Source organism: Lithobates pipiens, unplaced genomic scaffold, assembly GCF_037356315.1.
Source record: "Lithobates pipiens isolate NorthernLeopardFrog02 unplaced genomic scaffold, aLitPip1_a1.2 Scaffold_22, whole genome shotgun sequence".
Classification (NCBI taxonomy): Eukaryota; Metazoa; Chordata; class Amphibia; order Anura; family Ranidae; genus Lithobates; species Lithobates pipiens.
The window spans coordinates 350643184-350664446 of record NW_027507784.1 but is presented as its reverse complement, the minus strand read 5'-3'; positions in this window follow the sequence as shown (position 1 = coordinate 350664446).

The following is a 21263-nucleotide window of genomic DNA, read 5'->3' as shown; positions in this document are numbered from 1 at the left end:
GAGAGATGATGAAAGAGAGGGTGTGAGAGAGGGGTGGGGAGAGAGAGAGGAATGAGAGAGAGGGGGTGGGGTGAGAGAGAGGGGAGTGGGGGTGAGAGAGAGAAGGAGGATGGGGGTTAGAGGTGGAGGGTGGGTGTATAGAGAAATATGGGGTTGAGAGAGAGAGAGAGAGGGAATGAAAGAGGAGGTGGGGTGAAAGAGAGAGGGGGGGATGGGAGAGAGGGGGTGAGAGAGAGAGAGGGGGGGTGGAAGTGTGGGGGTGAGGGAGGGGTGGAGGTGAGAGGGGGAGGGTGGGGTGAGAGAGAGAGGGGGGGTGAGGGGAGGAGAGAGAGAGGGGGGATGGGAGAGGGGGTGGGCTGAGAGAGAGGGGGATGGGAGAGAGGGGGTGAAAGAGAGGGGGATGGGAGAGAGGGGGTGGGCTGAGAGAGAGAGAGAGGGGGATGGTGGGGGGAGGTGAAAGAGAGGGGGGATGGAAGAGAGGGGGTGGGGTGAGAGAGAGAGGGAGGGTGGGGTGTGAGGGGGAGGGTGGGGTGAGAGAGAGAGGGGGTGGGGGGAGAGAGAGAGAGGGGGATGGGGAGAGAGGGGGTGGGCTGAGAGAGAGAGAGGGGGTGAAAGAGAGGGGGATGGGGAGGGGGGTGGGCTGGAGAGAGAGGGGGATGGGAGTGGGGGAGGTGAAAGAGAGGGGGGATGGGAGAGAGCGGGCGGGTGAGAGAGAGAGGGAGGGTGGGGTGAGAGGGGGAGGGTGAGGTTGAGAGAGAGAGAGAGAGGGGGATGAGAGAGGGGGTGGGGAGAAAGAGAGGGGGATGGGAGTGAGGGGTGGGGTGAGAGAGGGAGGGTGGGGGGTGAGACGGGGAGGGTTGGGTGAGAGAGAGAGGGGGATGAGAGAGGAGGTGGAGGGGGATGAGAGAGGGGGTGGGGTGAAAGAGAGGGGGGTGGGAGAGAGGGAAGTGGGGGGGTGAGAGAGGGGGTGGGGGAGAGGGCGGGGGATGCCCAGTAGTTGACTGAAGCTAATTTTGATCTTGATAATGTAAGTTATTCTGGTTCATTTTTTTCAAACTCCCATTATAAGTTGGGGTTTTCCTTTTATTTCAGAATCCTAGATGCTGCATCTGTCCCCCGGCGCCTCTAAGACTGAGAACTGAGGGATAAAACAACGCTAATCGCTCTGTTCTCAGAGCTCCCTGAGGAGAAACCTGTTGACTGCCAATCACCGCTCTCTGCTCTGCCCCTCCCCCTGTGTTTATTGTAGCGTTGGGCTGTGGAGGGTCAGGGTGTCTGATGACGTCAGTTATGACGAAACTAGTAGGGTGGAGTCTATGCTTAGTCTCACCACACTAGTTTGCATGTGATCTGCAGATTGTTTTTATTCCAAGAACTTTTTATCTCTGTCTTGTTGGACTTTCAATAAACCATTTGTGAGTGAAAAGACGGAGCAGCCAGTGGAGTCGCTGTCCATGTCGTCTACATCTCGGGGGGTTTAGTCCTCCAACACCTTCGAGACACGAATGCAAAGAACATTTTCTGTGGACTGATCCTCTTATGTATTTATCACATATCTTTTTGTTTAATGGTTATATTGTTTCATTAGTGTGGCAATCTTTATTTTCTACAAATGTTCTGTTGTGTGATTGTCACTTATTTCTTTCACCAGCACAATCCCTTTATACAAATGTTTGATGGTCTATATATACTGAGGTGTGATGGTCTATACAGAGCCTTGTGAAAGTATTCGGCCCCTTGAACTTTTCAACCTTTTGCCACATTTCAGGCTTCAAACATAAAGATATAAAATTTAATTTTTTTGTGAAGAATCACCAACAAGTGGGACACAATTGTGAAGTGGAACGAAATCTATTGGATATTTTAAACTTTTTTAGCAAATAAAAAACTAAAAAGTGGTGCGTGCAAAATGATTCGGCCCCTTTACTTTCAGTGCAGAAACTCCCTCCAGAAGTTCAGCGAGGATCTCTGAATGATCCAATGTTGTCCTAAATGACTGATGGTGATAAATAGAATCCACCTGTGTGTAATCAAGTCTCTGTATAAATGCACCTGCTCTGTGATAGTCTCAGGGTTCTGTTGAAAGCGCAGAGAGCATCATGAAGACCAAGGAACACACCAGGCAGGTCCGTAATACTGTTGTGGAGAAGTTTAAAGCCAGATTTGGATACAAAAAGATTTCCCAAGCTTTAAACATCCCAAGGAGCACTGTGCAAGCCATCATTTTGAAATGGAAGGAGTATCAGACCACTGCAAATCTACCAAGACCTGGCCGTCCCTCTAAACTTTCAGCTCAGACAAGGAGAAGACTGATCAGAGATGCAGCCAAGAGGCCCATGATCACTCTGGATGAACTGCAGAGAACTACAGCTGAGGTGGGAGAGTCTGTCCATAGGACAACAATCAGTCGTACACTGCACAAATGTGCCCTTTATGGAAGAGTGGCAAGAAGAAAGACATTTCTCAAAGATATCCATAAAAAGTCTCGTCTAAAGTTTGCCACAAGCCACCTGGGAGACACACCAAACATGTGGAAGAAGGTGCTCTGGTCACATGAAACCAAAATCAAACTTTTTGCCCACAATGCAAAACGATAGGTTTGGCGTAAAAGCAACACAGCTCATCACCCTCAACACACCATCCCCACTGTCACACATGGTGGTGGCAGCATCATGGTTTGGGCCTGCTTTTCTTCAGCAGGGACAGGGAAGATGGTTAAAATTGAGGGGAAGATGGATGCAGCCAAATACAGGACCATTCTGGATGAAAACCTGTTGGAGTCTGCAAAAGACCTGAAACTGGGACGGAGATTTATCTTCCAACAAGACAATGATCCCAAACATACAGCAAAATCTACAAAGGAATGGTTCACAAATAAACGTATCCAGGTGTTAGAATGGCCAAGTCAAAGTCCAGACCTGAATCCAATCGAGAATCTGTGGAAAGAACTGAAAACTGCTGTTCACAAACGCTCTCCATCCAACCTCACTGAGCTCCAGCTGTTTTGCAAGGAAGAATGGGCAAGAATTTCAGTCTCTCGATGTGCAAAACTGATAGAGACACCCCAAGAGACTTGCAGCTGTAATCACAGCAAAAGGTGGCGCTACAAAGTATTAACGCAAGGGGGCCGAATACTTTTGCAAGGCACTGTATATACTGAGATGTGATGGTCAGGTGATGGTCTATATATACTGAGGTGAAAATCCTTTCATGAGAAATGTAAGAATATTGATTATCCTGCACACCTAAAACAGATGGGGGAAGATAAACAGGATATCAAATATGTATTTCAATTCGTGTTTTGTGCTTTTTCGCTATCCAAATACATTTCTGCTACTTTTTACCTTTACGGCGTGTTCTGTTGATGCTCAACACATTGGTGCTTTTTAATATTTATATATATAATGCCACCCAATAATGGTAGGGACAGGAACGAGAGAGGGGCGGATTGGCTGGCCAGTGAGGGACAATCAGGGGGCCAATCAGACAACCTCCCTTATATAAAGGCCTCTTGCCAGGGTGAGGCCAAGCTTTGGGATTATATATACAAATATTGTAAGAATTGGGCATTTACCAGGTGGCATATTGCAATAGCTGTGCCATGGGTGGGCTCCGTGTCCCTTCTGGGGTCATTTTACTGTTATTACTACATCTTCCTTCACTTCCTCCAGTACTTTTCCCCGGAATATCCTCATTTAACATAGAAGGTGCCTTCTAATCCCCCCGTCACCCTGTCTGCCCTCATCCCCCTATCTGCCCTCATCACCCGGTCACCCTGTCTGCCCTCATCCCCCTATCTGCCCTCATCACCCGGTCACCCTGTCTGCCCTCATTCCCCTATCACCCTGTCTGCCCTCATCACCCCATCTGTCCTCATCCCCCCGTCACCCCGTCTGCCCTCATCCCCCCGTCACCCCGTCTGCCCTCATCCCCCCGTCACCCCGTCTGCCCTCATCCCCCCGTCACCCCGTCTGCCCTCATCCCCCTATCACCCTGTCTGCCCTCATCCCCCCATCACCCCATCTGTCCTCATCCCCCCGTCACCCCATCTGACCTCATCCCCCCGTCACCCCGTCTCCCCTCACCCCCCTGTCACCCCGTCTGCCCTCATCCCCCCATCACCCCGTCTGCCCTCATCCCCCCATCACCCTGTCTGCCCTCATCCCCGGACACAGATCTTCATTAGGAAGATGTATTTATTTCAGCAAGATAATGAGCTGAGAATTTTTTCTTGGCTCCACTTTATAAAGTGCCGGAAAGTCTGTGACCCCCCCATCCCCCCTCACTCTATCCAATGTCCAGGCTGCATTGTTCACATGGAGGGATCCTCTTCAGCCTGAAGCTGTTTTCCTTGTAAGTCACAATTGCACTTGTCAGGAACAAGCAGAATTTCCTCTCTATTAAATGGTGGTGATTATAGATTTTTTGATTGGGTTTCAGTCTGAGTAGTTGTGTGCAAGTAATTCCTTCTCATCTTTACATCAATTTTGCTGTTTAATTGTCTTCATCAAATGAGTCAAAACAGTGAAATCTCCGGGGGGAAGGATTCCGCTGAAAGGAATTGTATTCATGCAAAAATTTTATACATAAAAAGGTTGGGGCTTAGGGTGAGATCAACGCACCATCCATTCTTCTGATCCAAACTGACCGACCGACTGACCAACCTGACTGACCGAACAATTGACCAACCCAACCAAATGATTTACCAACCCAACCGACTGAAGGATTAACCAACCCAACCGACTGAACGATTGGCCAACCCAACTGACCAACCCGACTGACCAAATGATTGGCCAACCCAACAGAACGAATTACCAACCCGACCAACTGAAGGATTAACCAACCCAACCGACAGAAGGATTAACCAACCCAACCAACCGAACGATTGGCCAACCCAACCGACCAACCCGACTGACCAAATGATTGGCCAACCCAACAGAACAAGTTACCAACCCAGCCAACTGAAGGATTAACCAACCCAACTGACAGACTGACCAACCCGACATTACAACCATTCCTAATGACAGATTGTGAACCTTCTGTGAATTGGTGGCATTTCAGCTTCATCCTGCCTGAGATAAGGAAGTAATTTATACAACAATGGCCACCTACCCCGACAAGTCTGAGGACCCCACATCTTATGATACCCTCAACCCCTTGCCTGGATGTGGAAGGTCAGAACCGCCATTGGAGACTTAGTGCTGTGACATTAATCAGGAGGACAGGAATTTAAAGGCCAAGGCAGGATATCTCCACACTTTATGGGACAGAATGTGAAAGTAAATTGAACATCAGAGAATTTTTAGTCCTTTCCCCATTCTGTCAGAAAAATACATGTCTGGGCGGAGTATTCGTTTAAACGTGTTTCTTTGGTGTGATGATCAGAGTGATAATAATGACATCAACATCCACTAACCTGCATCAAGTTCAGTTTTGAAATGTCAAGGACCATTCATTCATTGCCAGATTGCCCGATAGGCAGAGGAGGCACCGGCCTAAGGGCCCAACACATTTAAAGGCAGCGAAACAATGGATCAAAGTAATATTGATTTCATCTTGAAAGAAAATGACAATCTTGCTTTCTTACATTGTTAACAAAAGATAGAAAAAATGAATCAACTCAAATAAAGGACAACTTTACTCTAAAGGTATAAGAGGGAGGTATGAGGTGTAGGTATGGAGGGGAGGTATAAAAGGGAGGTATGAGGTGTAGGTATAGAATGGAGGGGAGGTATAAGAGGGGGTATGGAGGAGATTTTTAAGAAGTATTCATTGGATGGGAGTAATGGAAGAAATATTGGTTGGAGTCGGTTTTGGTTGGCGGGGAGGTATAGAGGAGGTATTATGGAAGGAGTATTGGTTGGATAGGAGGTTTGGGGTATGGAAGGAGTATTGTTTGGAGGGGATGTATGGAAGAAGTATTATGGGGTATGGGGAGGTAGGTATGGAGGAAGTAAGGTTGGACGTGTGTCTTTTTTCAACCTCACCTACTATGTAACTATGTATGGAAGAAGAATTGGTTGTTAGGGAGGTATGGGGTATGGAGGGGGTTCAGGTTGGAGGGGGGTATGGAAGAAGTATTGGTTGTTAGGGAGGTATGGGGTATGGAGAGGCTTTTGGTTGGAGTGGAGGTATGTAGGAGGGGGGTATAGAGGAGGTATAGAAGAATTATTGGTGAAATGGAAGGTATGGGGTATGGAGAGGGTTTTGTTTTGAGGGGAGGTATGGAGGAGGTATTGAAGGAGTATTGGTTGGATGGGAGGTATGAGGTATGGAGAGGGTTTTGGTTGGAGAGGAGGTATGAAAGGAGTATTGATTGGACAGGAGATAAGGGGTATAATAGGGGTATTTGCAGGTGAGGAAGTCTATAGAAGGTATGGAAGGGCTATTGGTTTTGAGAAAGTAAGGGGTATGAAAGGGGTTTTCATTGGATGGGGGTTATGGGGTATAAAGGAGTATTGGTTGGATGGGAGGTATGGGGTATTTCCAGGTGAGGAGGTATATGGTATGGAAGGGCTATTGGTTTTGGGAAATGAAAGGGCTTTTGGTTGGACAGGAGGGAAGTAAGGAGGGGGTTTTGGTTGGGGGGGGCGGTATGAAATGAGTATTGGTTGAATGAGAGGTATGGGGTATAGAGAGGGTTTTGGTTTGGGGGGAGATATGGAAGAGGTATGGAAGGGGTATTGGTTGAACGGGAGGAATGAGGTATGGAGAGGGTTTTGGTTGGAGGGGAGGTATGGAAGAATTATTGGTAAGATGGAAGGTATGGGGTATAGAGAGGGCTTTGGTTGGAGGGGAGGGATGGAGGAGGTATGAAATGAGAATTGGTTGGACAGAAGGTATGGGGTAGGCATGGGGTATAAAACGGGAGGAGGTATAAAGAAGGTATAGTAGCATTATTGGTTATGGGAAAGTATGGGGCATGGAAGGGGTTTTGGTTGGAGGGAAGGTGTGGCGGAAGTATGGAAGGAATATTGGTTGGTCAGGAGGTATGGGGTATGGAAGGGGTTTTGGTTGGAGGGAAGGTATGGGGTATGGAAGGGGTTTTGGTTGAAGGTAAGGTGTGGCAGAAGTATGGAAGAAATATTGGTTAGACAGTAGGGATGGCCGAACGTTTCGCCCGGCGGTCGTTTCGCAGCGAATTTCGGCTGTTCGCCGTCTGCCCGATCGGCGGACTATTGCCGCCATTGCCCAGCGTTCTTCCGTGTTTACTATGTAAAAGAACTTTGACCTATGATGACACATCCATCATGGGGTACAGGACAGCCAATTGAGACATTACAGCACCTGGACACTTGGACATTCCCCCTAACTTATAAATAGACCCGATCCGGCGGCCATTTTACATTCTTTCTTCTGTCACTATAGGGAGAGGTTGCTGTGTGGAGCAGGGAGAGAGTGCAGTGACCCAAATCGCTAGCTATTTGGTCCACAAAAGTTCTTTTCAGGACTGGTATAGGTGTTAGGTGTAGTTCAGGATATAGGTTTGAGGCACTGCTATTCAAGTCATTGTTGCAGCAGCCTGAGTGTCTTTTGTCAGTGCTGAGAGAGGGACAGGACGGTGTGTGCTACAGGGACAGTCAGTTTAGTCATTAGCTGTTACTATCAGGTCCACAAAAGTGCTATTCAAGTTATTGTTCCAGCAGCCTCTGTTTTGTCAGTTTATATAGGGACAGGCAGGAAGCTGTGTGTGAGGCAGTGAGGGAAGGTTTAATCAGTAGCTGTTACTATATTAGGTCCACAAAGTTTCTTTTCAGGACTGGTATCAGTGGTATGGTAATAGGGTTGTACACGTATAATATTCTTTCTTCCAAATATAGAAAGAATATTATACTTGACTGCTGTCCTTCTGCTGCAGTCTGCTAATCATTCACAACCTACTTGTTCCACAAAGGTCCTTATAAGGTCTGGTAAGGTATAGGGTACTACAGTACATAGGGTTGAGTGAAGTACAGTCTGCTATTCCTTAAGGACTGGTATAAGTCCACAATACATAGGGTTGAGGTGCACTACTGCTGACCGCTGCCCTTCTGCTGCAGTCCTTTATCAGTATAGGGACTGAGAGTTTTGTCACAGGGTCATTTAAAAAATGACAGGCAGAGGAAGAGGCAGGCCCTTCCACAGGGGTGGTAGGGGTAGGGCAGGAGCAACAGACTTGAGCCAAATTGGGAAATTGCAGAAGGTGTGTTCAATTACTTTAAAGGAGGCACCAGACTTGGTTGAGTGGCTCACTCAGCCTTACTCTTCTGCACCCTCCTCATCCTCTCGATCTGCACCCTCTTCTTCACTCTCTGCTATGTGAACCCCCAAAGACACTACCACCAACAACACCACCACCACCACCACATACCTTCCACTTGAGTCACAGGAATTATTTTCCGATCCATATCAAGAGGACATTTCTGATGCGCAGCCACTCTTGGTATTGGATCAGGAAGAGGAGGTAGCAACAACCGCCACTCAGCAGTCTGACGACAGTACCCAGATCAGCCCAAGGAGGAGGTTGGTCCCCGGTGTTGCTGCCTACTCCGACATCTCTACTTATAGCGGTGGGGAAGGTGACGTTGATGATGACGTGTCTAGTGATGTTACGTGGGTGCCCACAAGAGAGGAAGAGGAGGGGAGTTCAGAGGGAGATATGGACCAGCAGATAGGGAGGAGAAGCAGGAATAACTTACATTGCACAGGAGGGACAAAGCAGACTGCAAATGTATCAGGAGCGAGTCATCGACCATGTACGGTCACATCTGGCGCTCCCAGGACACCGGCACATGGCTCCGCAGTGTGGGATTTTTTTAACGTGTCCGCTGCTGACAATAGTGTTGCCATCTGCAATATTTGCAGTCAACGCATTAGTCGCGGTAAGCCCAACACTCACCTAGGGACGACCGCCTTAAGAAGGCACTTGAGCTGCCATCACAGAGCCCAGTGGGAGCAACGGAACCCACAAAGCCACACTGCAGGCTCTCATCGTCCAGCCTTGTCTTCTACTTCTGCTTCTCCTCACAATTGTCCTCCACTCCACCTTCCATCACGCCAAGCTCACATTTTTCTGAAAAAGGGCAGGCTTCCGTGGGCCTAATGTTCGAGCGTAAAAAAATGATGACGCCGGATAACCCTCTTGCCCAACGGTTGACGGCTGGCTTGTCAGAACTCATAGCCCGCCAACTACTGCCATATAAACTGGTGGACTCGGAGGCCTTTCGCAAATTTGTGGCCATTGGAACACCACAATGGAAGGTCCCAGAAAGGAAGTATTTCTCAGAGAAGGGCATCCCAGAGCTATATGGCCATGTTCAGCGGCAAGTGAATGTATCTCTGGCACACAGTGTCGGTGCCAAGATAAATCTGACCACAGACACGTGGTCTAGCAAACATGGGCAGGGAAGGTATATCACTTTTACTGCCCACTGGGTGAACCTTCTGATGGCCGTCAAGCATGTAACCCGTGGCACCCGTGTAGATTTGGTTTTACCGCCACGGATTGCATGCAGGCCTGGCTCTTCTTCTCCTCCTCCTACTCCATCCTCCTCCCTCTCCTCCTCGGCTGACTCCTCCTTTTCCGCTGCTAGCGTCTCTTCCGCTGCGCCGCCCAAGCTCCCCAGAACCTATTCGACATGCCAGGTGAGACGTTGCCATGCCGTGCTGCGTCTGTTGTGCCTGGAAGCCAAGAGCCACACTGGCCCGGCACTCCTTTCAGCTTTGCGTTCACAGGCAGATCGGTGGCTAACACCGCTCAATTTGAGAGTTGGTAAAGTGGTGTGTGACAACGGTGCCAATCTGCTTAGCGCATTGAAACAGGGCAAAATCACGCACGTGCCATGCATGGCACACGTCTTAAACTTGGTCGTGCAGCGATTCGTTGTCAAATACCCTGGGGTCCAGGACATCTTGCGGCAGGCAAGGAAAATCTCGGCCCATTTCAGAAGATCTTACACGGCCATGGCTCGCCTTGCTGACATTCAGCGGCGACACAATCTGCCGGTCAGACGTCTTATTTGCGATTGCCCGATGCGATGGAACTCAACCTTCTATATGCTTGATAGGCTGCTCCAGCAGAAACGTGCAGTTAACGTCTACCTGTATGAACTCTGCGGCAGAACAGGTTCTGGGGAGCTGGGGTTTTTTTCTCCCGCGCCGGTGGCTGCTCATGTGCGACGCATGCAGACTTCTGTGGCCATTTGAGGAGATCACCAAACTGGTCAGTCGCAGCCATGGCGCCATCAGTGACATGGTACCTTATGCCTTCTTTATGGAGCGTGCATTGCGTCGTGTCATTGATCAAGCTGTGGAGGAGCAGGAGCGGGAAGATGAGGAAGTCGCAATGCTGGATGAATTCCCAGGGGGGGCTACTCTATCTGAGACAAGTCAACAACAGGAGGAGCAATAAGAGCATGCTTTAAACCTTTCTGGGATCCCTGTTGTGCGTGGATGGGGAGAGGAGAATGAAGAGGACGACATTATCCTGGATGATGAGCAGGAGCCAGGCCACCACACCGCTTCCAGTTTAGTGCAAATGGGGGCCTTCATGCTCCAGTGTTTTAATAGGGACCCCCGTATAAAAAGCATGAGGGTCAAGGACCAGTACTGGGTGGCAACGTACTTAGACCCCCGGTACAAACACAAAATGGCGGAAATGTTACCGCCGTCGCAGAGGGCTGTCAGAATGCAGCACATCCAGGCCTTGCTTAGAGAAATTCTGCATTCTGCTTTTGCGTGCGATGGCAGAGTAGCAATTCCCACTCCCAGAGAAGGAGTTGCGGGTACCAATCCAACAGCGCCTGCAAGAAGAGGCCGGTTTGAAGATGTGTTGGTGACTTCGGATATGAGGTCATTCTTTCAGCCGACCCATCGACAGGTGTCATCCGGATCCAACATCAGGGAACGCCTAGACCGTCAGGTGTCTGACTACATCGGGTTAACGGCCGATGTGGACGCTCTGAGGAGTGATGAACCCCTGGACTACTGGGTGGGCAGGCTTGACCTCTGGCCAGAGCTTGCCCAATTTGCAATCAAACTGTTGGCTTGCCTCTCATCCAGTGTCCTGTCCGAAAGGACGTTCAGCGCAGCAGGGGGGATCGTGACCGATAAGCGTACTCGCCTAGCTCACGACAGTGTTAACTACCTGACATTTCTAAAAATGAATGAGGCATGGATCTCGGGGGAATTCAACACATGTGACCAGTAGACCATGTATATGTCTATAAACAATTTTTTTAATCGAGCACAGAGACCTTCTTTCTTAATTTGGCTCACTTCCTTGTCCAAAAAAAGCACACCGTACTATATGCCCGTACCCTCCTGTTTGAAGAGGTTGAGCGGTGTCATATTTCTACTGGGGCTGCTTATTATGAGGGGCTCCCACCATCCCTGTGCTGTGCTGACTTCCTCCTGGGGCTGCTTATTATGAGGGGCTCCCACCATCCCTGTGCTGTGCTGACTTCCTCCTGGGGCTGTACCTCTGCTGTGCATATTATGAGGGGCTCCCACCATCCCTGTGCTATGCTCATTATGAGGGGCTCCCACCATCCCTGTGCTGTGCTGACTTCCTCCTGGGGCTGCTTATTATGAGGGGCTCCCACCATCCCTGTGCTATGCTGACATCCTCCTGGGGCTGCTTATTATGAGGGGCTCCCACCATCCCTGTGCTGACTTCCTCCTGGGGCTGCTTATTATGAGGGGCTCCCACCATCCCTGTGCTATGCTGACATCCTCCTGGGGCTGCTTATTATGAGGGGCTCCCACCATCCCTGTGCTGTGCTGACTTCCTCCTGGGGCTGTACCTCTGCTGTGCATATTATGAGGGGCTCCCACGATCCCTGTGCTATGCTCATTATGAGGGGCTCCCACCATCCCTGTGCTGTGCTGACTTCCTCCTGGGGCTGCTTATTATGAGGGTCTCCCACCATCCCTGTGCTATGCTGACTTACTCCTGGGGCTGCTTATTATGAGGGGCTACCACCATCCCTGTACTATGCTCATTATGAGGGGCTCCCACCATCCCTGTGCTATGCTGACTTCCTCCTGGGGCTGCTTACGGTGCAGGTGTCAGTGCTGTATATCACGGTGCTGGTGTCAGTGCTGTACATCACGGTGCTGGTGTGAGTGCTTTATGACATGCTGCTGTCAGTGCTCTCTATCACGGTGCTGGTGCCAGTGCTGTATATCACGGTGCTGGTGTCATTGCTGTACGTCACGCTGCTGATGTCAGTGCTCTCTATCACGGTGCTGGTGTCAGATCACTCTATCACGGTGCAGGTGTCATTGCTGTATGTCACGCTGCTGGTGATCATCTCCTGCACCCTCTTCTTTGCCTACCCTGGTCCCTGACCTTCCCTCTCCTCCATTGCCTTAATGCGCTCCACAGTCCTGAATTGTCACAACAATTTCCCATATAAAAAAAGAATGCTTGTAGTTGTCGATCCCAGATTCACCTCATACATGTGTTATGTCAGTGGCCATGTGGTGGGACTATGTTTGCACAGCTAGTAATTATTTTGTGGCTGCAAATTTGACCTATAGGTTTGCAAAGTTGAAGTCAATGGGGCCCGCCGCAAACGTTACGGTTCGCGAACTATCGGCCGCGTTCACGGTCCGCGTTCGCGAAACGTCCCATCGGAAGTTCGTCCATCACTATTGGACAGGAGTTATGGGGTATGGAGGGGGTTTTGGGTGAAGGGAAGGTATGGAAGAAGTATTGGTTGGATCGGAGGTTTGGGGTATGGAGAGGGTTTTGGTTGGAGGGGAGGTATGTAGAAGATATGGAAGGAGTATTAGCTGGATAGGAGTTAGGGGGTATGGAAGGGGTTTTGGTTGGAGGGGAGGTATATGGTTCGGAAGCGGCTTTGGTTGGAGGGGAGGTATGGAGGAAATATGGAAGGAATATTGGTTGGACGGAAGGTATGGGGTATAAGGTGGATTTTGGTTGGAGAGGAGGTATGGAGGAGATATATAGTGTGGAAAGGGCATTGGTCGGAGGGGTGGTATTAGTATGGAAGAGGTGTTGGTTTGAGGGGAGACATGGAGGAAGTATGAGGTATGGAAGTGGTATTGGTTTTGCTGATGTATGGGGTATGACAAGGGCTTTGGTTGGAGGGGAGGTATAAAGGATATTGGTTGGAGGGTGGGTATAGAAAAGGTTTTGGTGATGTATGGAAGTGGTGTTGGCTGGAGGAGAGATAAAGATAAGGTTTTGGGGAATGGAAGGGGCATTGGTTTGGGGGAAAGGTATTCAAGGGGCCTGTACAAAGAGGGCAACATGTCAAGCAGCTAAAAAAAAAAAAATCTTCTTCTATGCCTTCTAATCTTATATGCCCAACAAGGATAAATGGATCCGACACAGAAAACGGTTGACGCTTTTCAGCCAGTTTTATGACTAAAACCCACTTGGGCTGAAACACGCAAACCTTTTTCTGTGTTGGATCCTTGTATACTTGTTGAGAATATAATAAAGAAGAAGATTTTTTAGCTTCATACTATGTTGCCAGCCCTCTTTGTACAGACAAACGGAAGAGTATGAGTGGCTGCAGTCCAGGCACAGCTAAGGCTCTCTCACATCTGCTGGATAGAAGGGATGTAGCACCACACTCTGGTATATTGTACATAAGGTTGGTATGGAAAGGATACACTGCCTTGCGAAAGTATTCGGCCCCCTTGAACTTTTCAACCTTTTGCCACATTTCAGGCTTCAAACATAAAGATATAAAATTTAAATTTTTTGTGAAGAATCACCAACAAGTGGGACACAATTGTGAAGTGGAATTAAATCTATTGGATAATTTAAACTTTTTTAGCAAATAAAAAACTGAAAAGTGGTGCGTGCAAAATGATTCGGCCCCTTTACTTTCAGTGCAGCAAACTCACTCCAGAAGTTCAGCGAGGATCTGTGAATGATCCAATGTTGTCCTAAATGACTGATGGTGATAAATAGAATCCACCTGTGTGTAATCAAGTCTCTGTATAAATGCACCTGCTCTGTGATAGACTCAGGGTTCTGTTGAAAGCGCAGAGAGCATCATGAAGACCAAGGAACACACCAGGCAGGTCTGTAATACTGTTGTGGAGAAGTTTAAAGCCGGATTTGGATACAAAAAGATTTCCCAAGCTTTAAACATCCCAAGGAGCGCTGTGCAAGTGATCATTTTGAAATGGAAGGAGTATCAGACCACTGCAAATCTACCAAGACCTGGCCGTCCCTCTAAACTTTCAGCTCAGACAAGGAGAAGACTGATCAGAGATGCAGCCAAGAGGCCCATGATCACTCTGGATGAACTGCAGAGAACTACAGCTGAGGTGGGAGAGTCTGTCCATATGACAACAATCAGTCGTACACTGCACAAATCTGCCCTTTATGGAAGAGTGGCAAGAAGAAAGCCATTTCTCAAAGATATCCATAAAAAGTCTCGTCTAAAGTTTGCCACAAGCCACCTGGGAGACACACCAAACATGTGGAAGAAGGTGCTCTGGTCACATGAAACCAAAATCACACTTTTTGCCCACAATGCAAAACGATATGTTTGGCGTAAAAGCAACACAGCTCATCACCCTCAACACACCATCCCCACTGTCACACATGGTGGTGGCAGCATCATGGTTTGGGCCTGCTTTTCTTCAGCAGGGACAGGGAAGATGGTTAAAATTGAGGGGTAGATGGATGCAGCCAAATACAGGACCATTCTGGATGAAAACCTGTTGGAGTCTGCAAAAGACCTGAAACTGGGACGGAGATTTATCTTCCAACAAGACAATGATCCCAAACATACAGCAAAATCTACAAAGGAATGGTTCACAAATAAACGTATCCAGGTGTTAGAATGGCCAAGTCAAAGTCCAGACCTGAATCCAATCGAGAATCTGTGGAAAGAGCTGAAAACTGCTGTTCACAAACGCTCTCCATTCAACCTCACTGAGCTCCAGCTGTTTTGCAAGGAAGAATGGGCAAGAATTTCAGTCTCTCGATGTGCAAAACTGATAGAGACACCCCAAGCCACTTGCAGCTGTAATCGCAGCAAAAGGTGGCTCTACAAAGTATTAACGCAAGGGGGCCGAATCATTTTGCACGCCCCACTTTTCATTTTTTTCTTAGTTAAAAAAGTTTCAAAAATCCAATAGATTTCGTTCCACTTCACAATTGTGTCCCACTTGTTGGTGATTCTTCACAAAAAATAAAAATGTTATATCTTTATGTATGTGGCAAATGAAAGTGCTGTTGGGTGGAGTAGGTATGGGATATGGAAGTGGTGTTGGTGGAGTAGGTATGGGATATGAAAGTGGTGTTGGGTGGAGTAGGTATGGGATATGGAAGTGGTGTTGGGTGGAGTAGGTATGGGGTATGGAAGTGGTGTTGGTGGAGTAGGTATGAGATATGGAAGTAGTGTTGGTGGAGTAGGTATGGGATATGGAAGTGGTGTTGGGTGGAGAAGGTATGGGGTATGGAAGTGGTGTTGGTGGAGTAGGTATGAGATGTGGAAGTAGTGTTGGTGGAGTAGGTATGGGATATGAAAGTGGTGTTGGGTGGAGTAGGTATGGGATATGGAAGTGGTGTTGGGTGAAGTAGGTATGGGATATGGAAGTGGTGTTGGGTGGAGTAGGTATGGGATATGGAAGTGGTGTTGGGTGGAGTATGTATGTAGTATGGAAGTGGTGTTGGGTGCAGTAGGTATGGGGTAGGGAATTGGTGTTGGTTGGAGTAGGTAAGGAATATGGAGGTGGTGCTGGGTGGCGTAGCTATGGGGTATGGTAGTGGTGTTGGGTGGAGTAGGTATGGGGTATGGAAGTGGTGTTGGGTGGAGTAGGTATGGGATATGGAAGTGGTGTTGGGTGGAGTAGGTATGGGATATGGAAGTGGTGCTGGTGGAATAGGTATGGGGTATGGAAGTGGTGTTGGGTGGAGTAGGTATGGGGTATGGAAGTGGTGTTGGGTGGAGTAGGTATGGGATATGGAAGTGGTGTTGGGTGGAGTAGGTATTGGGTATGGAAGTGGTGTTGGGTGGAGTATGGAAGTGGTGTTGGGTGGAGTAGGTATGGGATATGGAAGTGGTGTTGGGTGCAGTAGGTAACTTATATGGAAGTGGTGTTGGGTGGAGTAGGTATGGAAGTGGTGTTGGGTGGAGTAGGTATGGAATATGGAAGTGGTGTTGGGTGGAGTAGGTATGGAGTATGGAAGTTCTGTTGGGTGGAGTAGGTATGGGGTATGGAAGTGGTGTTGTGTGGAGTATGTATGGTATATGGAAGTGGTGTAGTGGTGTTGGGTGGAGTAGGTATGGGGTGGAGTAGGTATGGGATATGGAAGAGGTGTTGGGTGGAGTAGGTATGGGATATGGAAGTGGTGTTGGGTGGAGTAGGTATGGGGTATGGAAGTGGTGTTGGGTGGAGTAGGTATGGGATATGGAAGTGGTGTTGGGTGGAGTAGGTATGGGATATGGAGGTGGTGTTGGTGGAGTAGGTATGGGGTATGGAAGTGGTGTTGGGTGGAGTAGGTATGGTATATGGAAGTGGTGTTGGGTAGAGTAGGTATGGGATATGGAAGTGGTGTTGGGTGGAGTAGGTATGGGATATGAAAGTGGTGTTGGGTGCAGTAGGTATGGGGTATGAAAATGGTGTTGGTGGAGTAGGTATGGGGTATGGAAGTGGTGTTGGGTGCAGTAGGTATGGGATATGGAAGTGTTGTTGGGTGGAGTAGGTATGGGGTATGGAAGTGGTGTTGGTGGAGTAGTTATGGGATATGGAAGTGGTGTTGGGTGGAGTAGGTATGGGATCTGGGAGTGGTGTTGGTGGAGTAGGTATGGAATATGGAAGTGGTGTTGGGTGGAGTAGGTATGGGATATGGAAGTGGTGTTGGGTGGAGTAGGTATGGGATATTGAAGTGGTGTTGGTGGAATAGGTATGGGGTATGGAAGTGGTGTTGGTGGAATAGTTATGGGATGTGGAAGTGGTGTTGGTGCAGTAGGTATGGGATATGGAAGTGGTGTTGGTGGAGTAGGTATGGGGTATGGAAGTGGTGTTGGTGGAATAGGTATGGATGTGGAAGTGGTGTTGGGTCAGTAGGTATGGGATATGGAAGTGGTGTTGGGTGGAGTAGGTATGGGATATGGAAGTGGTGTTGGTGGAGTAGGTATGGGATATGGAAGTGGTGTTGGTGGAGTAGGTATGGGATATGGAAGTGGTGTTGGTGGAGTAGGTATGGGATATGGAAGTGGTGTTGGTGGAGTAGGTATGGGGTATGGAAGTGGTGTTGGTGGAGTAGGTATGGGGTATGGAAGTGGTGTTGGTGGAGTAGGTATGGGGTATGGAAGTGGTGTTGGTGGAGTAGGTATGGGATATGGAAGTGGTGTTGGTGGAGTAGGTATGGAATATGGAAGTGGTGTTGGGTGGAGTAGGTATGGGATATGGAAGTGGTGTTGGTGGAGTAGGTATGGGATATGGAAGTGGTGTTGGTGGAGTAGGTATGGGATATGGAAGTGGTGTTGGTGGAGTAGGTATGGGATATGGAAGTGGTGTTGGTGGAGTAGGTATGGGATATGGAAGTGGTGTTGGTGGAGTAGGTATGGGGTATGGAAGTGGTGTTGGTGGAGTAGGTATGGGGTATGGAAGTGGTGTTGGTGGAGTAGGTATGGGGTATGGAAGTGGTGTTGGTGGAGTAGGTATGGGATATGGAAGTGGTGTTGGTGGAGTAGGTATGGGGGATGGAAGTGGTGTTGGTGGAGTAGGTATGGGGTATGGAAGTGGTGTTGGTGGAGTAGGTATGGGGTATGGAAGTGGTGTTGGTGGAGTAGGTATGGGATATGGGAGTGGTGTTGGTGGAGTAGGTATGGGATATGGAAGTAGTGTTGGGTGCAGTAGGTACGGGATATGGAAGTGGTGTTGGGTGGAGTAGGTATGGGGTATGGAAGTGGTGTTGGGTGGAGTAGGTATGAGATATGGAAGTGGTGTTGGTGGAGTAGGTATGGGATATGGAAGTGGTGTTGGGTGGAGTAGGTATGAGATATGGAAGTGGTGTTGGGTGGAGTAGGTATGGGGTATGGAAGTGGTGTTGGGTGGAGTAGGTATGGGATATGGGAGTGGTGTTGGTGGAGTAGGTATGAGATATGGAAGTAGTGTTGGTGGAGTAGGTATGGGATATGGAAGTGGTGTTGGTGGAGTAGGTATGGGATATGGAAGTGGTGTTGGGTGGAGTAGGTATGAGATATGGAAGTGGTGTTGGTGGAGTAGGTATGGGATATGGAAGTGGTGTTGGTGGAGTAGGTATGGGATATGGAAGTGGTGTTGGGTGGAGTAGGTATGGGGTATGGAAGTGGTGTTGGGTGGAGTAGGTATGAGATATGAAAGTGGTGTTGGTGGAATAGGTATGGGATATGGAAGTGGTGTTGGTGGAGTAGGTATGGGGTATGGAAGTGGTGCTGGTGGAGTAGGTATGGGGTATGGAAGTGGTGTTGGGTGGAGTAGGTATGGGGTATGGAAGTGGTGTTGGGTGGAGTAGGTATGGGGTATGGAAGTGGTGTTGGGTGGAGTAGGTATGATATATGGAAGTGGTGTTGGTGGAGTAGGTATGGGATATGGAAGTGGTGTTGGGTGGAGTAGGTATGGGGTATGGAAGTGGTGTTGGGTGGAGTAGGTATGAGATATGGAAGTGGTGTTGGTGGAGTAGGTATGGGATATGGAAGTGGTGTTGGGTGGAGTAGGTATGGGGTATGGAAGTGGTGTTGGGTGGAGTAGGTATTAGATATGGAAGTGGTGTTGGTGGAGTAGGTATGGGGTATGGAAGTGGTGTTGGGTGGAGTAGGTATGAGATATGGAAGTGGTGTTGGGTGGAGTAGGTATGAGATATGGAAGTGGTGTTGGTGGAGTAGGTATGGGGTATGGAAGTGGTGTTGGTGGAGTAGGTATGGGATATGGAAGTGGTGTTGGGTGGAGTAGGTATGAGATATGGAAGTGGTGTTGGGTGGAGTAGGTATGAGATATGGAAGTGGTGTTGGTGGAGTAGGTATGAGATATGGAAGTGGTGTTGGTGGAGTAGGTATGGGATATGGAAGTGGTGTTGGTGGAGTAGGTATGAGATATGGAAGTGGTGTTGGGTGGAGTAGGTATGGGATATGGAAGTGGTGTTGGGTGGAGTAGGTATGAGATATGGAAGTGGTGTTGGTGGAGTAGGTATGAGATATGGAAGTGGTGTTGGTGGAGTAGGTATGGGATATGGAAGTGGTGTTGGGTGGAGTAGGTATGGGATATGGAAGTGGTGTTGGTGGAGTAGGAATGGGGTATAGAAGTGGTGTTTGGTGGAGTAGGTATGAGATATGGAAGTGGTGTTGGTGGAGTAGGTATGGGATATGGAAGTGGTGTTGGGTGGAGTAGGTATGAGATATGGAAGTGGTGTTGGTGGAGTAGGTATGGGATATGGAAGTGGTGTTGGGTGGAGTAGGTATGAGATATGGAAGTGGTGTTGGTGGAGTAGGTATGAGATATGGAAGTGGTGTTGGTGGAGTAGGTATGGGGTAAGGAAGTGGTGTTGGTGGAGTAGGTATGAGATATGGAAGTGGTGTTGGTGGAGTAGGTATGGGGTATGGAAGTGGTGTTGGTGGAGTAGGTATGGGATATGGAAGTGGTGTTGGGTGGAGTAGGTATGGGGTATGGAAGTGGTGTTGGTGGAGTAGGTATGAGATATGGAAGTGGTGTTGGTGGAGTAGGTATGGGATATGGAAGTGGTGTTGGTGGAGTAGGTATGGGATATGGAAGTGGTGTTGGGTGGAGTAGGTATGGGGTATGGAAGTGGTGTTGGTGGAGTAGGTATGGGATATGGAAGTGGTGTTGGGTGGAGTAGGTATGGGATATGGAAGTGGTGTTGGTGGAGTAGGTATGGGGTATAGAAGTGGTGTTTGGTGGAGTAGGTATGAGATATGGAAGTGGTGTTGGTGGAGTAGGTATGGGATATGGAAGTGGTGTTGGGTGGAGTAGGTATGAGATATGGAAGTGGTGTTGGTGGAGTAGGTATGGGATATGGAAGTGGTGTTGGGTGGAGTAGGTATGAGATATGGAAGTGGTGTTGGTGGAGTAGGTATGAGATATGGAAGTGGTGTTGGTGGAGTAGGTATGGGATATGGAAGTGGTGTTGGGTGGAGTAGGTATGGGGTAAGGAAGTGGTGTTGGTGGAGTAGGTATGAGATATGGAAGTGGTGTTGGTGGAGTAGGTATGGGGTATGGAAGTGGTGTAGGGTGGAGTAGGTATGGGATATGGAAGTGGTGTTGGTGGAGTAGGTATGGGGTAAGGAAGTGGTGTTGGTGGAGTAGGTATGAGATATGGAAGTGGTGTTGGTGGAGTAGGTATGAGATATGGAAGTGGTGTTGGTGGAGTAGGTATGGGGTATGGAAGTGGTGTTGGTGGAGTAGGTATGGGATATGGAAGTGGTGTTGGTGGAGTAGGTATGGGGTATGGAAGTGGTGTAGGGTGGAGTAGGTATGGGATATGGAAGTGGTGTTGGTGGAGTAGGTATGGGATATGGAAGTGGTGTTGGTGGAGTAGGTATGGGATATGGAAGTGGTGTTGGGTGGAGTAGGTATGGGATATGGAAGTGGTGTTGGGTGGAGTAGGTATGGGATATGAAGGTGGTGTTGGTGGAGTAGGTATGGGGTATGGAAGTGGTGTAGGGTTGAGTAGGTATGGGATATGGAAGTGGTGTTGGTGGAGTAGGTATGGGGTATGGAAGTGGTGTAGGGTGGAGTAGGTATGGGGTATGGAAGTGGTGTAGGGTGGAGTAGGTATGGGTTATGGAAGTGGTGTTGGTGGAATAGGTATGAGATATGGAAGTGGTGTTGGTGGAGTAGGTATGGGGTATGGAAGTGGTGTTGGGTGGAGTAGGTATGGGGTATGGAAGTGGTGTTGGTGCAGTAGGTATGGGATATGGAAGTGGTGTTGGTGGAGTAGGTATGGGATATGGAAGTGGTGTTGGTGGAGTAGGTATGGGATATGGAAGTGGTGTTGGTGGAGTAGGTATGAGATATGGAAGTGGTGTTGGGTGGAGTAGGTATGAGATATGGGAGTAGTGTTGGTGGAGTAGGTATGGGATATGGAAGTGGTGTTGGTGGAGTAGGTATGAGATATGGAAGTAGTGTTGGTGGAGTAGGTATGAGATATGGAAGTGGTGTTGGTGGAGTAGGTATGGTATATGGAAGTGGTGTTGGGTGGAGTAGGTATGGGATATGGAAGTGGTGTTGGTGGAGTAGGTATGGGATATGGAAGTGGTGTTGGGTGGAGTAGGTATGGGGTATGG